Below are 9648 nucleotides of genomic sequence, written 5' to 3'. Positions count from 1 at the left end.
ATTATCTGTAAATAAGAAATACATTAAATTAAAATCTAGAAATGAAATTGTTTCAGGAAGAATGGATAAGTTGCATTACTATTAGCCTATAATAAGAAACAAAACAAAACAAAAATACTTGCACATAGCTTTGCACTGAACTGCAATTTTTATAATCCAAAGAATAAGTATATAAAAGTGTAACTTTCGCCGGTAATTCACGTCCGAGCGTAGGTTCATCTGCACTCATGCATCTGGAATCAAATTCGAAGTACATAGAACGGAAGTTACAAAACATGTGAATATTATTGGCGTTGAAGATGTTGTAGTCTGCTAGGAGCATGCAAATTTTAAGGGAGAAGTGCCATTCTAGAAGCTCCCGGGAAAATATTATCTTAAATAGTGTTCTTTTTTTAGTTTCTTTGAGACCCAAATTTTTTCCCAAGAGCTCCTTGAATGTCATTGCACCACAAATTTCCGCATGCAACTGACACATTTGAACATCTTTGATGCCAAAATAATTTAGTTTTTTCTAATATTTTTGCTATTACTTTTCATGCCTACAGATGCACCTGGGCACTGAATCGCCGCACTCATTTTTCAAGCTCTAGTAGAATTTACACACATAAATAGTACTCGCGTGTATACTTACACACGCAAAAAAACCCTAAGATATAGTAAAATATTGGCATTGCTATTACCCTTCAAGAAGAAAGAAATAAAAAAACCATAGATTCCCACACAATTCACACATAAATTATGCTTTTTATTATATGCAAGAATACAAATATAATAATAGATTTTTGCAAAAAAAGTGTAGTTTTCTAAGAAGGATTGAATTAGTGGCATGGGTTGTGTTTTAAATAGCCGACTATGACAAATAGTGGCGGCGCTCCAAATCAGATATAGCGCCCGCTATAGCTGCTATTTTGTAAGTTTAACGGGCTATGCCACATACCTGCACCTGCTCAAACCGCTATAGCTGGGCTATAGCCGACTATTTACAACTTTGGGCATGAGTATTACCTGTAATGAAGAACGAAAACAAAACAAAAAATGAGATAAAATTAAAAAAAGATATAGTTTTCTAAGCAAGAATGAAGGAGTGGCATTGGTATTATCATTTAAGAAGAAAGAAAATGAAAAATAAATTTCACACAATTTGCACTGAAATTGCACTTTTCTAATATGCAAAGATTAGATATATAAAAGTGCAATTTTTGCACACTAGTATAATTTACGCACATTTTTAATAGTACTTACATGTATACATTTACACTTATCCAGCATCCCAAGAATACCCATAAAGAAAAAAAAGAACAAACATAAAATCAGAAGAAAACAACAGACAACAGGCCTCAAGCCCAATAAGAAAATTGATTGAATCTAGATAAGGGGAAGTCAAAAATTCAGCCAAGAAGCTACACTAGTGGGAAAAAAGACAACACGAATTATGACAAAGAATCAACTAGCTATTAGAGAAATTGACTTACCGAAAGTTTAGAAACATAAAACTTACATATAGCTAAAGCGGGTTTTCTTATATGTAATCCATGTCTTGATGAACTTGGTGGTCAAACTCAACCTCCAAATGTGTGCACCCGAGAATTACTGTATCCAATAATACAATATATTTTAAAGAGATCACTCCTCATCCTCAAATTACACATATCCGACGAAGGCTACCATAGTTTTTTCTTCAAATTAAGAAAACGACCACTCCTTTTTGCAAACGACTTTTTGGTTTTCATGAAGGCCAATATACGAAATGCAATCACCTTGAAAATAATTGTAGACACATATTGCAGCAACTCGGGGCAGCTTGTGAGTATTTCCAAATCTAGTATCTTCTTTAGTCCTAATATTAATGTTGGTGTTCAAGAGGATGTTTGCAGGGAGCTAAATATAGTTACAGAAGCTCTAGCAAACACTTAGAAGCTCTAGCAAACACCTACTTGGGACTCGATCCCTAATATGGTGGTTGTTGGTAGGAGTGATTTATTTTAACACCTCATTGAGCGAGTGCGTCACCAGTTGAAGAGTTGGAACGCAAAAAAACATTCCATGCATGGAAAGGGAATTTCCTTGAAGTCGGTAGTGCAACAAATTCCGTCCTATGTTATGTTAGTTTATAAAATGCACAAAGGAATTTGCAAATCAGTCACCAACGAGACGGCTGGATTTTGGTGGGGTGATAATGACGGAAAAAAAGATGCACTTATATGCTTGGTGGAAATTGTGCATTCCGAAGAAGAAAGGGGGTTTGGGGTTTAGAGACTGTCAGTTTTAACCTTGCTATCTTAGCAAAACAGTGTTGGCGACTATTCCAGAACCCGAATTCTTTATGTGCGTGAGTTTAATGTGGTAAGTATTATCTGAATGGTGACATTTTAAAGGCTGGGCCGAAGAAGAGATGTTCATACACTTGGCATCGTATTGTGGTAGGCATACAAACCTTTCAAACGGGGTGCATTTTACATGTGGAATCGGGTTCACATATTAATTTATGTCTAGTCCATGGATTCCATCGAGTCCATCATGAAAGGTTAATATACCAAGAGGTGTAACATTGTGGGATATGTTGAGGAGCTGATAGGTGCACACTCTGCACAGTGGGATGAAGTAATGATCGGGGGTATCTTGTCTCCGGTGGATGCTGATAGGATCCTTCAAATTTCTCTTAATGTTCATATGGTAAAGGATTTTGTTGCATGGAATTACACTCGATCAAGGACCTCTTCAGTTTTGTCGTCATACCACAAAGAGTTTGAGCATCAGTTTGGTCATTCCCTTATTCGAGATGACCGACATGGCAATATGGATATCAACATCTTCATGAAAGAAATCTGGAATTTTAAAATCCCGGGGAAGATCAAATACTCTCTGTGAAAGGCCTTACATGAGTCGCTACCATGTTATGGAGTTATTGGTAATAGACACATCCCACACACTCCTCATTGACCGTTTTGCTTGGTCAGAGCTGAGGATATCAGCAGTGGCGGAGCTTGAAAATAAAAGTTGGGCGGGCCAGAGAGCACAATAGTTTTCAAATTCTAAAGCATATATACTATTTCAATATATACATTATATACTCCTTCTGTTCACATTGAATACAAGATGACCAGATGCTAATATATACATATATACTGCCAAGACCAAAATAAGCCATAACATTTGGGACAGGGCGTTTTGGTGCCCAGGCTCAGATGCACATGATATCCTGTTCGTTGATTGTTGTATGGGGATTGGGGAAAGCTAGTGTCAGATGGCAGGTCTGGTTCGTGGAAAATCAAGATACAAATTATATACAGTCATGAATAGTGTGCTACTGTGGGCCTTGCGCGTAGGGCGGGAGGCTGATTTGAACGACAGATTGACGGCGCCGTCTTCCCTGGGTTCTAAACTTCTGATCCATGGCACATGATCGTTCGCTTTTGTCTGAGCCTTCGCCGTGGTATAGATGACGTGCAGACAAGTGGATTAGTATGGCTGCACAAGCTTAAGGCGATTTGGTAGAGCATAGTGGAAGATTGCCGGGGAGGTGGAACTCATCTGCCACCAGAGCGTTCGGTGCGACGACTTTGTGCGATGGCACATATGTAAAATCAGGGCCGATGATGGCGCAGGATGGCCCGGAGTTCTTGATGATCCAGTCGACAGGTGTGTTCTTTTCTTTTTTTTGCGGGAAGACAGGTGGGTTCTTCACACAACTACTCTCAATCTCGCCCTCGAGAGGGGATTGTTTCTTGCGATGGATGACTGTTGTTACGCGCAGATTCCTATAATCTGCCACTTTATTAGTAATCCCAACTGAAGGTTTCACTAGACCGTGAGCATCCCAACAAAATTCAAGATTTTCATGGACAATACTCAATGACCTGAACTCTCGTCCCTTCACCTGAATCTCCCCAATGATCACATTCGTGAATTCAGTTGAGATACTTCTGTTGAAGATGATGGACACTGGCCTTGCAGTCCCCTCAAAAAAGACGCTCGCCTTGCAGCCTTCGGTGCATTGCCGCGTGTACAGAACAATCAGGAAAAAAACGGGGATATAGAGAACAGAGCGAGGATTAGGATGCAGACAAATATGGTAAGAGATTGGTGTAATTGGATGTTTGATATGGATCCGTCATGCCAGACGGACCAGGTTTTTTGCTTTCTTCACTAGTAGAAAAAGAGGCTTCCGTCCAGCCTCATTAGTCGCGAAACTGTAGGAACCGCGACTAATGAAGTCTTCAGTCGCGGTTCGGCAGATGAACCGCGACCAAATGCCTGGGCCCAGGGCGCTCGCGGGCATTAGTCGCGGTTGGCCAGGCCAACCGCGACTAAAGGTGCCCAAAGGCCTTTAGTCGCGGTTGGCCTGGCCAACCGCGACTAAAGCTCGCGGGCTCTAGTCGCGGTTTGCCAGGCCAACCGCGACTAAAGGTGCGCAAAGGCCTTTAGTCGCGGTTGGCCAGACCAACCGCAACTAAAGCCCCTCCCCTATATATACCCATCCAGCAGCCAACACTTAGCCATTTGGAGCCATTCTCTTCACAAGTGGGTGTAGGTTTGTTTTTGGTTCCTCTTATGCACATAAGGTGTTTGATGAAATGCCCCAAGAGCATGAAACAAACATGACATGAAGTGTTGGAGCCACACTCCTCGATCGCGGTTAGCAACTTGATGAACCTTTGATGTGTCATTGATAAAATATGCATGTGTGCAGTTCATTGTTTAATTTATATTATTTGTAGCTAGTTAGTTTAACAAATGCATGATGGTTAATTATATATTTTATATTATAATAATGCAGATGAATCGGCAATGGATGTACGGTAACCGACTCTCCGGCGAGTTCACTACGGGTTTGAAAGATTTCCTCGTAGTGGCTAATGCGAACAAGCAGGGGGGTTTTGTTATCTGTCCATGTGTTATCTGTAAGAATCAGAAGGGTTACTCTTCCTCAAGAGATGTTCACATGCATCTGCTTCGGCACGGTTTCATGCCAAGCTATAATTGTTGGACCAAGCATGGAGAAAGAGGGGTTATAATGGAAGAAGATGAAGAAGGGGATGATTTCATCGATGAAAGCTATCTTGCTCATTTCGGTGATACTTTCATGGAGGATGCTGAAGGTGAAGGGGAAGGTGAAGAAGAGGCACGTGATGATCCCGTTGATGATCTTGGTCGGACCATTGCTGATGCACGGAGACGCTGCGAAACTGAAAAGGAGAGGGAGAATTTGGATCGCATGTTAGAGGATCACAGAAAGGCGCTGTACCCCGGATGCGATGATGGTCTGAAAAAGCTGGGCTGCACACTGGATTTGCTGAAATGGAAGGCAGAGGCAGGTGTAGCTGACTCGGCATTTGAAAACTTGCTGAAAATGTTGAAGAATATGTTTCCAAAGGATAACGAGTTGCCCGCCAGTACGTACGAAGCAAAGAAGGTTGTCTGCCCTCTAGGTTTAGAGGTTCTGAAGATACATGCATGCATCAACGACTGCATCCTCTACCGCGGTGAATACGAGAATTTGAATGAATGCCCGGTATGCACTGCATTGCGTTATAAGATCAGAGGCGATGACCCTGGTGACGATGTTGAGGGCCAGAAACCCAGGAAGAGGGTTCCCGCCAAGGTGATGTGGTATGCTCCTATAATACCACGGTTGAAACGTCTGTTCAGGAACAAAGAGCATGCCAAGTTGTTGCGATGGCACAAAGAGGACCGTAAGTCGGACGGGGAGTTGAGACACACCGCAGATGGAACGCAATGGAGAAAGATCGACAGATGGTTCAAAGATTTTGCAGCTGACGCAAGGAACATAAGATTTGCTCTAAGTACGGATGGCATGAATCCTTTTGGCGAGCAGAGCTCCAGCCATAGCACCTGGCCCGTGACTCTATGCATCTACAACCTTCCTCCTTGGTTGTGCATGAAGCGGAAGTTCATTATGATGCCAGTGCTCATCGAAGGTCCGAAGCAACCCGGCAACGACATCGATGTGTACCTAAGGCCATTAGTTGATGAACTTTTACAGCTGTGGGGTGGTGTCCGTGTGTGGGATGAGCACAAACAAGAGGAATTTGACCTACGAGCGTTGCTTTTCGTAACCATCAACGATTGGCCTGCTCTTAGTAACCTTTCGGGACTGTCAAATAAGGGATACAATGCATGCACGCACTGCTTACATGAGACTGAAAGTGTACATTTGCCAAATTGTAAGAAGAACGTGTACCTTGGGCATCGTCGATTTCTTCCGAAAATTCATCCAGTAAGAAAGAAAGGCAAGCATTACAACGGCAAGGCAGATCACCGGCCGAAGCCTGCGGAACGCACTGGTGCTGAGGTATTTGATATGGTCAAGGATTTGAAAGTCATCTTTGGAAAGGGTCCTGGCGGACAATCAGTTCCGAAGGGAGCTGACGGGCACGCAGCCATGTGGAAGAAGAAATCTATATTCTGGGAGCTAGAATATTGGAAAGTCCTAGATGTCCGCTCTGCAATCGACGTGATGCACGTTACGAAGAATATTTGCGTGAACCTCCTAAGCTTCTTGGGCGTGTATGGGAAGACAAATGATACAAAGGAAGCACGGCAGGACCAGCAACGTTTGAAAGACCCTGATGACCGGCATCCGGAATGGTTTCAAGGTCGTGCCAGCTACGCTCTGACCAAAGAAGAGAAGGTCATCTTTTTTGAATGCCTGAGCAGTATGAAGGTCCCGTCTGGATTCTCGTCCAATATAAAGGGAATAATAAACATGGCGGAGAAAAAGTTCCAAAACCTGAAGTCTCACGACTGCCACGTGATTATGACGCAATTGCTTCCGATTGCTTTGAGGGGGCTCCTGCCGGAAAATGTTCGAGTAGCCATTGTGAAGCTATGTGCATTCCTCAATGCAATCTCTCAGAAGGTAATCAATCCAGAAGTTCTACCACGGTTACAGAACGATGTGATCCAATGTCTTGTCAGTTTCGAGTTGGTGTTCCCGCCATCCTTCTTCAATATTATGACGCACCTCCTGGTTCACCTAGTCGAAGAGATTTTCGTTCTCGGTCCTGTATTTCTACACAATATGTTCCCCTTCGAGAGGTTCATGGGAGTATTAAAGAAATATGTTCGTAACCGTGCTAGGCCAGAAGGAAGCATCGCCAAGGGCTATGGAAATGAGGAGGTAATTGCGTTTTGTGTTGACTTTGTTCCTGACCTTAAGCCGATTGGTCTTCCTCGATCGCGGCACGAGGGGAGACTAAGTGGAAAAGGCACGATCGGAAGGAAATCAACGATATGTATGGACGGCCATTCTCTGACTGAAGCACACCACACTGTACTGACCAATTCCAGCTTGGTGGCTCCGTACTTTGAGAAACACAAGAATATTTTACGCTCGGAGAACCCGGGGAAGCCTGAATCCTGGATTAGGAAGGCCCACATGGAGACTTTCGGCAGTTGGTTGAGAAAACATTTAATGAATGACAATGATGTTGTAGATCAGCTGTACATGTTGGCCAAGACACCATCTTCGACTATAACGACTTTCCAAGGGTACGAGATAAATGGGAATACATTTTACACGATTGCCCAAGATAAAAAGAGCACCAACCAAAACAGTGGTGTCCGCTTTGATGCAGCAACCGAGAATGGGCAAAAGGTCACATATTATGGTTACATAGAGGAGATATGGGAACTTGACTATGGACCCTCCTTTAAGGTCCCTTTGTTCCGGTGCAAATGGTTCAAGCTAACAGGAGGTGGGGTAAAGGTGGACCAGCAATACGGAATGACAATGGTGGATTTCAACAATCTTGGTTACCTTGACGAACCATTCGTCCTAGCGAAAGATGTCGCTCAGGTTTTCTATGTGAAGGACATGAGTAGCAAACCGAGGAAACGGAAAGATAAGAAAACGATCAGTGCATCATGCGATGATCCAAAGCGCCACATTGTTCTTTCAGGGAAAAGAAACATCGTGGGAGTGGAGGACAAGACAGACATGTCAGAAGATTATAATATGTTTGCTGAAATTCCGCCCTTCAAAGTGAACACCGACCCAAGCATTAAGTTAAATGATGAGGATGCTCCATGGATACGGCACAATCGTAAGCAAGCAGGGACACAAGGGAAGAAATGATGTGTAATAATTTATTGTATCAAACCTTTTGTCAAACCTTCAAGGGGTTTTAAAATGAATTAGTTTTATTTTTCTGATTTTTTTGATATATAATTGTATTTTTAAGATTTTAAAATGAATTAGTTTTATTTTTCTGATTTTAAAAGGAAAAAGGAAGAAGCAGAAAGAAGGAAAAAGGAAGAAAAAACAGAAGAAAAAAGGAAAAACAGAAGAAAAAAACAAACAGAAGAAAACATAAAAAAACAGAAGAAAAAAACAGAAGAAAAAAGAAAAAAGAAAAAAGGAAAAAAAAATGCTACCTACTGGGCCAGCACGGCCTGAATACGACTAGAAACCCATTAAAGGGCCAGGATTCAGGCCCGCAGAAGGCCCAGTAGGCCCACATGCACATAGTGACAGAATAGGCCCGTAAGCCTGCATTTGAGAGGAGCTCGAAGTGGTGAGCGCAGCCGCGCTTATAAACCACTGTCGAAGCCTCTCGGCTAGCGAGGTGGGACTAAACATCCCACCGCACCGCGCCAGTTCTAGCACAGACCTTTAGTCGCGGTTGGGGAGGCGGGCCGCGACTAAAGGTACCCTTTAGTCGCGGTCCGCCTCTCCAACCGCGACTAAAGGGTCTTTCTGCGCGGGAACGGAGGCGGCGCCAAAACCCTTTAGTCGCGGCTGGGGAGGCGGACCGCGACTAAAGGGTACCTTTAGTCGCGGCCCGCCTCCCCAGCCGCGACTAAAGGGTCTTTCTGCGCGGGGACGGAGGCGGCGCCAAAATCCTTTAGTCGCGGTTGGTGTGGCGGGCCGCGACTAAAGGGTACCTTTAGTCGCGGTCCGTCTCTCCAACCGCGACTAAAGGTGCGTCTATATATACTGCACTTAGCAGTTTTGCCACTTCCCATTCTCCTCTCTCTCGACGCCGACGCCCTGCCCCGACCGACGCCGACGCCGACGCCCTGCCCCGACGCCGACGCCGACGCCGAAGCCCTGCGCGCCGCCGCCCCCGTCCCCAGTGAGCGCCGCCGCCGCCCTGCCCTTGCCCGCCGCCCTGCCCTTGCCCGCCGCCCCCGTCCCCAGTGAGCGCCGCCGCCGCCCTGCCCTTGCCCGCCGTGCGTTGCGCCCTTGCCCGCCGCCGCCGCCCTGCCCTTGCCCGCCGCCCGTGCGCCGGCAGAAGAAGAAGAAGGAAGAAGAAAAAGGAAGAAGAAGAAGAAAGAAAAAGGAAAAAGGAAGAAGAAAAAAGAAAGAAGAAAAAAAAGGAAGAAGAATTTTTTGTGTCTAATAAAAAGAAAAGAAAAACGAAACAGAAAAAGAAAGGAAAAGAAATGAAAATAAACAAAAGAAAAAGAAAAAGAAAATAAACAAAGGAGAACATTTTTTAAAAAGAAAAAGAAAAAGAACAATAAACAAAAAAAGAAAAGAAAAACGAAACAGAAAAAGAAAGGAAAAGAAATGAAAATAAAAAAAGAAAAAGAAAAAGAAAATAAACAAAGGAGAACATTTTTTAAAAAGAAAAAGAAAAAGAAAAAGAACAATAAACAAAAAAAGAAAAGAAAAACGAAACA

This window comes from Triticum aestivum, chromosome 2B (genome assembly GCF_018294505.1).
Source record: "Triticum aestivum cultivar Chinese Spring chromosome 2B, IWGSC CS RefSeq v2.1, whole genome shotgun sequence".
In the NCBI taxonomy this organism is placed as follows: Eukaryota; Viridiplantae; Streptophyta; class Magnoliopsida; order Poales; family Poaceae; genus Triticum; species Triticum aestivum.
This window is presented reverse-complemented; position numbering follows the sequence as displayed.